Below are 7,434 nucleotides of genomic sequence, written 5' to 3' on the forward strand. Positions count from 1 at the left end.
ATTCCGTTTTGTGATATCCATTGTATTTGATGTTGTTGGGTAACAGTTTAAATGTTTATTATCAACAAGCAAATTGTGCAAATTCGTTGGAAAAGGAACCCTGCAACACGGCCTTTAATATACAGGGGGAATTCTTTGTCTACTCGTGGCTGAGTAGCCTGGCAGGTGCGCATGTAGACATAGCCTACGGCCGAACACTGCAAGCGCCAAATCGTGCTCCCACGACAACCACGTCGTTAACTTAAAGGAACACGCCACCCAAAATCAGTAGTGATATATGTTCTTACCGTAACTTTCACGAGTTGAGTCGTACCTCTCCCGCGTCGGTAGGTGCACTCAAACGCTCTGTCGCGCGGCGCGAATGTGTTAGCATGTTGCTATGCTAGCGGGCTCTGCCGTGGCCGTAGAGAGAGGCACATAGCAGTATTCAAACACCTCCACGTTTTACCTACTTAAATACAGTTGCACAAGTAGTTGATGAAAAATGTTAGGGCACACAACATGAAATGTGACGATTTTCCAAGCGAATAAACATGAGAACTACTATGTGTGGCGCAATAGCACTTGGGAGTACTTCGACCTAGCGTGGTAATATTATTAACACCTAATTGTAGATCCTATCCACCACAGAGTTTAGAATCCATGCTGGATCGACCCTCAGCCTCTCCCTCCCCTCTGAGCGAGAGAGGCACACACACTAGAGGTGGTGGCTGGTTGTTTTAATGTAGGCTATATGGGTGATGCAGCGCTGCTGACGTGAGGCTAGAAAGCCCTTGCCTGTTCTAGAAAGACTGATCTAATGCAGCAAATATATTAAAAGGCAAAAGTCGTACATTGGCTAGGCCTATCCCCAGAATATCAGCAGCAAACTCAGTCTCTGTCGCGCAAAACAGTCTCCAAATAAAACGCACATCGGCCTGTTGCCTATTCTGCCAGCTTGTGACAATATATCGTCCAAAATGCTTGATTGCATTCTCCACATTTTTAGCTACATTTTCATGTACCACATCAGCATTTTTGTTCAGTGAATCTTTTGTAAATTGCTTTACAATTACCGTCGGGCCCTTGTCAGCAGACTTCGGCTTGCCTCTTGCCATATTCACTCCTTGTCTTCCGATGTCATTTCTGAGTCATCTACAGATGTTCACCTCCCTAAATAGAACCAACTTCAACCTGTGTTATATCCTAGATGAGACTGCCTGGGTTATTTTGTTTAGATATTAGCCTATATATAAAACACATAATTGTAGCCTACCATTCAGGGAATAGGCATTTAAAAGAGAGACAGAGAGTGATATGACTAAGAAATGACATCGGGCGATGGCAGTGCGAGATGTTCAGAACGTAAGAGCTAAAACTTCTACAAACTCACTAACATCCACAGCGGAAAAAGAAGGTAAGAAAAATAGTCGGAAAACTTAGATGTGTAAGGCAAGCAAGCAAGTTTGGCGGTTGTTACTAAAAATGTGAACATGCACGTTGCATTGTTGTGCGGTGGACTTTCAGAATGAATGGAGTCGGAGTTTCTTTAATATCGAGGCGTCATATTTGTCCGATGGCCTGCTATAAAATGAATTGCGATGTCTGTCTGAAAAAGACGCGCTCGTGCAGTCAAAATGAATGGGAGTCTTCAGAACAGGCTTGTCAGTCAACCTGACATAACAGTGTGTAAAGTAGCCTATAATGTGAATGACTTGTTATTTTATCAAGGATTTCTTTCTTTTTGCAAAAAATAAAGTACAATAGGCATTAATTAGTAGGCCAGGAGCATGCTGAAATTATGTGGCAAATTGCGTTTTTTATTACAATGATAAAATTGTAAAAGGACGTGACCGAAGCTGAGGCAAGCCAGGCAATAGGCCTATAGGCCCGACGGTAATTGTAAAGCAATTTACAAAAGATTCACTGAACAAAAATGCTGATGTGGTACATGAAAATGTAGCTAAAAATTTGGAGAATGCAATGCAATCAAGCATTTTGGACGATATATTGTCACAAGCTGGCAGAATAGGCAACAGGCCGATGTGCGTTTTATTTGGAGACTGTTTTGAGCGACAGAGACTGAGTTTGCTGCTGATATTCTGGGGATAGGCCTAGCCAATGTACGACTTTTGCCTTTTAATATATTTGCTGCATTAGATCAGTCTTTCTAGAACAGGCAAGGGCTTTCTAGCCTCACGTCAGCAGCGCTGCATCACCCATATAGCCTACATTAAAACAACCAGCCACCACCTCTAGTGTGTGTGCCTCTCTCGCTCAGAGGGGAGGGAGAGGCTGAGGGTCGATCCAGCATGGATTCTAAACTCTGTGGTGGATAGGATCTACAATTAGGTGTTAATAATATTACCACGCTAGGTCGAAGTACTCCCAAGTGCTATTGCGCCACACATTGTAGTTCTCATGTTTATTCTCTTGGAAAATCGTCACGTTTCATGTTGTGTGCCCTTTTTCATCAACTACTCCTGCAACTGTATTTAAGTAGGTAAAACGTGGAGGTGTTTGAATACTGCTATGTGCCTCTCTCTACGGCCACGGCAGAGCCCGCTAGCATAGCAACATGCTAACACATTCGCGCCGCGCGACAGAGCGTTTGAGTGCACCTACCGACGCGGGAGAGGTACGACTCAACTCGTGAAAGTTACGGTAAGAACATATATCACTACTGATTTTGGGTGGCGTGTTCCTTTAAATCGTTCATAAAACGTCGTTCATAAAACACACTAGTGGTGTCTGGTAATACTGTTGGAGGTCCTTAGGCCGACCTAAGCCAACTTGTGATGTCATCGTAATTGATTCGGCCGCCATATTGGATTTAATCAAAAACACGTACAAGTTTTCGCAATCACAAATTTCAGCGGATCCTCACCAAAATTGGCAGAGACCATCTACAGAGCATGCCTTATCAGTGCATTGCTTTTTGGAACATTTGACAGTAGCATGCGGCTGTAACAGCCAATCGAAACTTGCGGCGAAGCCGCCAAACAGGAAGTGAGCTCATATCTCAGCAACCCTTGCATGTATCAAAGCCAAACTTGGTGCATGGACTCAGGACCCACTCAGGGGGACGCTCGAGGTGACCTTTGACCTCTAGGGGGCGCTATAATTAAGAAACATGCCTTTTGGCCTGTAGCTGCTGTTGTCCTTAGAATTAAAATGCACTAGTGGTTTCAGGTAATACTGTTGGAGTTCCTTAGGCCGACCCAGGCCAACTTGTGATGTCATCGTAATTGATTCGGCCGCCATGTTAGATTTAATCAAAAACATCAAAAAGTTTTCACAGGTCGCAAATTTCATCTGATCTTCACCAACATTGGCAGACCATCTTCAGACCATAACCTTTCAATATATTGCTCTCTGGAACAATTGACAAAAGCATTCGCCCGTAACAACCAATCGAAATTGGTGGCGAAGCCGCCAAACAGGAAGTGAGCTCATATCTCAGCAACCCTGCCATGTATCATAACCAAACTTACTACATACATTTTTGACCCCATTAGGAGGACGCTCAAAAAATTCGGTGACCTTTGACCTGTAGGGGGTGCTGCAATTAGCAATATTGCATTTTGATCTGTAGTTGCTGATGTGTTTTATCAATCTTTTATTTTTTGATGTGAAACTGATGACAACATGTTCCACCCAATTAATTCTAATGCGTGCGTGCAAGGGCAGGGCAGGGCAGGACGGGGTGGGACGGGCTGGGGTGATTAGGTGGGGGGGGGGGCTGGCTGGCGGAGGCGGTGGCAATACTCAGCCCTGTTTCAGCCCTGTTGATCCCGGGTTTCTGCTGAGTTCTATTTTGTCACCGTGGCTACTCCGGCCTATTCTGCTTGGCCCCCTCATTGCTGCTTGCAGCTATATTTTAACATGTTATCCCTCTTGCTTATATATTTATCCATCGGATTGTGTTGCAGCTGCTCGTAATAGTTGGAATTATTCAATTGTCTCATAGCTTCCGTTACGTAATCTTTTGTGTTTTGTATAACAATACCTCCCCCTTTATCTGCTGATTTTATAATGATGTCGGTGTTCTCTTTTAATTCACTTAGGGTTTTTCGTTCTAGTGCACTGAGATTATAATTTATTTTCCTATTAGTTACCGTAGTTAACTTGTCAAGGTCTCTCTCCACTAATTTGTTAAAAGTGGCTAAAGTGGCGTTGGGTACGCCAGGGGGCATGAAAGTAGACTTCTTCTTAAACTTATTCAAAGGATCTGTAACATCACTTCTAGCAGTCTCACAGGTAGGTTTAGCATGAAAAAAGTGTTTTAAATGCAGTTGTCTAAAAAAATTGTAAGAGTCGACTTTTAATTTAAATGCGTTTACTTTGTTCGTCGGGACAAAGGAGAGTCCTCGTCTGAGTACACTTAATTGTGGAGTTGTTAAAGGGTAATTGGAAATGTTAATCACCGTATTTGGGTCCGATTCAAGCTCCGCGTAAAGCGGTTTGGATCTCGGTCTCTTTTTGCCCCTCCTCGTTTTCTTCCTCTGTGGCCTCCTCTGTTCCCTAAAAAAGAGCCGTCGGTAGAGGAAGACGCGCTGGTGCCATGGTCACTCGTTTCGGCCTCACTGGTTAGGAGCAATTCCCGATGTTGTTCTGTCTGTCTCCATCTTCTGTTTTCTCAACCTCTTTGTTGCGGCCTCTGGCTCCATTTGGCGTGATCATTCCTATTCCAATTGTACACAGCTGTACACATATTGACAAGTGTCAATTGCCTACAAATGCCTACATTCTGTAAAGCGCCATGATACATGTGTAATGTTTTGGCACTCTATAAGCACAATAAATTGAAATTGAATTTTTCGCCCAACACAGCCAATCGAAATCCTCTGTGATGCTGCCAAACAGAAAGCGACCTTATATCTCAGGCAATCTTTGGTTGCTAGACATGAAACTTAACTTTGACAGCTTATGGCCATGTGTCTGATGTAGCAGCATTGAGTTGCCATGGCAACCCCAGCCTAACTGCTTGGCCCCCTCATTGCTGCTTGTAGCTATATGATTGGGGGCCTAGGGCACCCATTGAGTTACTAGCTTTTCCTATTATTATTATTCCTCTGACATTGGAGTTTATGGCAGCCCATAGAACACCTGGCTAAAAAGTGCTGAAATTTGGCAGAACGTTTCGGGACACTCCACTGACCACTCACGCTCATTTGCGGATCTCTAAACCCAGCCGTCTAGTGCCACTAACGGGTCAAAATTTGGCCAAAAATATAACCGCTGGGTCGAAAGTTATGAAATTCGGCACACTGACTCAGGACCGTCCCATGATCACTCACCAATTTACAGAACTCTATGCCCAACACTCTAGCGCACACATGGGCAACATACGGCCCACGGGCCACATCCGGCCCGTGGGCTTTCCCTGACCGGGTCCGTGAAAAAACAGTAGTCAAGAGCCTATCATAGAGATAATGCACGCAAATCAATATCGTTGCTTTTATTTTGAAAGCGACTGCTATTTGTATGCCCATACATTTGTGCGTGGATGCATACGACGTAAACACCCTCGCTGATGTGCTGGTGAATAGAATGTATGCTTCTGCGTAACAGAACAGTTGCCTTTACGTCGGCGTAAACCTTTCAAAGTTTTGTGTCTCCTGTGTCTGCGTCGCTCACCACCACAATGGTTGTTAGAATGTCGAACTCCTACTGCTGCTCGTTGGCGATACGAAGTGTTCATTTCAAAACGTTACTGACAGATAGACAGTTTACAATCGGATAACCCCGTCATGGTAACCAAAATATGTCCGAGTTTATTTGCAAAGCTTATGTTAGCGACTAGTATGATGCTACTACCCAAAGGTTGCTTGAAGCAGCCGGCTCAACACACAGGGCGAGTTGACCAATCACAGTTTTGTGTATAAAGTTAAAGCAAAAACATAGCCTACATTTTCAAAATAGTTTTCTTTGTGCATGTTACTTAATGGTGTTATTAATTAGTGTAATTAATTTAATGGTGTTAATGATTTAATGATGAAATATTGTTGATGAAATGGTGGCACAGGCCTATGGTCTTAATGACTCCTTCACATTTTCATGGCCTAGCCTAATTATTTAGATATTGTACTACTTTTTTATATCAATCTTTGAAAACTGAAAAAAAACATGTCAATGTCAAAAAATTATTTTCGAGAATGAGGATTAAATACTGGACATATATTAAATATTGCCGTTTTTCCTTCGTCTCCCTTACATTTTCCATCTGTTCTTACGAGTAGCAATCATATTATTTACTTAATGTTATACAAGAACAGAATAGAATTGAACAGAATTGAGTTCAGACTTGAGTTCGGTATTTTGGGTCCGGCCCTCCTCAACAGTCCCAGTTTGTCTTGTGGCCCCTTGGGGAAATTAGTTGCCCACCCCTGCTCTAGCGCCACCAATGGGTCAAATCTGGACTTGCATTCACGCATGTGACCACTGATCCGATTTTCACAAATCAGGCAACGTTGAAATCCCTGGACCGACCTGAGTGCAATGACCCCTATTACGTCACTTTCCGCCGTATTGGACCTCCGCCATATTGAATTTAGTCCAAACTCTACGAAGTTTCAGCGGTCACAAATTTCATCTGATTTTCACGGAACTTGGCGGAGATGATCTTTAGACCGAGCCGCACAAACGATACTTGCCAGATATTTCAATTTCAACTTTGTTTGCCCATGACAGCCAATCAAATATGGCGACGAAGCCACCAAACAGGAAGTGGACTAACATCTCGGTGACGCTTTGAGTTAACATAACAAAACTCAACACCATTAGTCAGGACACTGTTATGCATATATATTGGACGCTCTAGCGCCACCACCAGTTCAATGTTGGACATGCATTCATGCGCGTGATCCTTGATTCTTTTCTGATTTTCAAAACCGAGGTAGCGTCAATCGTTGGACTATATTGTGGGCTAACATCTCGGCGACGCTTTGATGTATGTAAGTCCAAACTTGGTGCAGGGCATATCTAATTGTGAGGACACAGTAGGAAATTATCATCATTTGGCCTATAGGAGGCGCTACAATACAGGAAGTAAGCTCATATCTCAGCAATACTTTGATGTATGAAGTCCAAATTTGGGGCTTTTCTCAAGTCAAGGATTCGTACTTGGTAGAACGAGTCCTGCTGAGTCGAATCCTCCAAAGACGAGGCAAGGCTTCTTCTTAGCATACAGAAAACACACAATGGAACAGACTAGCGAGTGTGCAGGAAACTGCAGGTGCATTATTAAAAATCATGTGCGCACAAGAATGTGGGTGTTCCAAGCAGAGAGGATACACGCATGCATCCTCGAAAATCTCAGAACGAAGGACTCAGTACTTGATAGAATAAATAGAACCCTTGACATTGGAACAGTGCTTGGCGAGATTCGATGACGTAACGTCCTTGAAAGAGCGGCTTTGAAGGACCCGTCCTTGACGTCCGGTCCTCGTATAG

The sequence above is a fragment of the Alosa pseudoharengus genome, unplaced genomic scaffold, assembly GCF_046254945.1.
Source record: "Alosa pseudoharengus isolate Yale_2024_CS ecotype anadromous, Long Island Sound unplaced genomic scaffold, YU_APseudo_1.1 YU_APseudo_1.1_scf_19, whole genome shotgun sequence".
In the NCBI taxonomy this organism is placed as follows: Eukaryota; Metazoa; Chordata; class Actinopteri; order Clupeiformes; family Clupeidae; genus Alosa; species Alosa pseudoharengus.